Raw genomic sequence first — 1,562 nt, 5'->3', positions numbered from 1 at the left:
TTTCTTTCCTGCAATCCCTTTTGATCAACCCCCCCTTTTTTCTCTCCTTCCCCCTCCCGAAAAGAAAAGCTCTACATTGTATTTGGCCCCTCTGTGTAAAGCCCTGTGTGGCTAATAAAAGAAATGTATCCTTCACCAAGACAATTAATACACACACACACACACACACACACACACACACACACACACTCACTCACACCAGCTGGAAGTGGGGGTCGTAGAGAAGTGATGACATTTGGCAACCTCAGCAACACAGTACAATTGGGAAAATGCTTGCAGTGCTGCAACTATTGAGACCAGCTATTCCCGCAGCTATAATTTAAATTTTGGAATCATTATAATTTGAATTGAAAGCATTAAGACGTCTCGCTAAAATTGTTTTACTTCATTCATACTCCAGATGAGTAAATATTTTATGGGTGGTTGAGCCTGTGAAGGTAACGTATGATGATTGTAATTATCATCTCAGTAACTGCTACAGAAATATCAGTTTCAGAAACTTGGTAATGTATACGAAATTTTTTAGCAGTTGCTTTTGTTGCTGTTGTTGTTGATCGTTGGTAGTGGTGGTACCACTGCTGTTACTGCTGTTGCTACTGTTGTTGTTGTCTTGGTGTTGTTGTTGCTGTAGCTGTTAGTAATGATGAGGTTGTTTAACCCCAGATCAGTATAATGATCGAACAAACTGATGATCGAAGTGATTCTAATCATGAGCATACTGTTGTTTGATTTGCTTGTAGATGCATCTAGGAAGTTACTATCATATGTGTACCTAAGGCGCGAACAGGCGGCTAAATTAACACGCCAAACAAAATGCTTAGCGTCATTTCGCCCGTCCGAGTTCAAAATTCCGCCGAGGTCGACTTTGCCTTTCATCTTTACGGGGTCAATACAATAAGTACTCGCCAAGTAGTGGGGTCAATATAATGGACTCCCCCCCTCAAATACTGCTAATCCTATGCCGAAATTTGAAACCATTATCATATGTGTCTTTCCTCCCTTTTACAACACCCGTATGTGATCTTAGAAAGTTCTAGCAACAGTTTCTAGTAGGTCGATCACTGACACAGCAATTCCCTCGAGCCACAGTTATTACAGACAGCAGCCTAGAACTGTCTCGATCGAGCATATCTCTAATCTAAAATGTCTCAGTAATGAGTGCGCAAGCCCATTTTTGTAAGTGCGTATGTGTCTGTTAGATTTAATGCGTCTTGATCTATATTAAACCAAGCGTCCTTCATTTTATTCAAGACGATGGTGTGTGATTTGAGTTATCTCTTTATATGTGTATATACATATATGCATAGTGATGAACTTTTTGGCCGACAGGATAAAATCTTCTTCATCAATGGGATCCAAGCACTGCAACACTGGTGGGAAAAGAGTTTGTGAATCACAAGGAAATCTATATTGAAAACTAAACCTCAACTGGTCACATCCCATGAGAGTATCTAGATCAGCCTATGAACTTTTCAGCCGACACTCGCATACATATGTACATATGTGTGTATGAATGTGTATGTATGTATATATAAATATATATATATATATATATATATATA

The sequence above is a fragment of the Octopus bimaculoides genome, chromosome 7 (genome assembly GCF_001194135.2).
Source record: "Octopus bimaculoides isolate UCB-OBI-ISO-001 chromosome 7, ASM119413v2, whole genome shotgun sequence".
NCBI lineage: Eukaryota > Metazoa > Mollusca > Cephalopoda > Octopoda > Octopodidae > Octopus > Octopus bimaculoides.
This window is presented reverse-complemented; position numbering follows the sequence as displayed.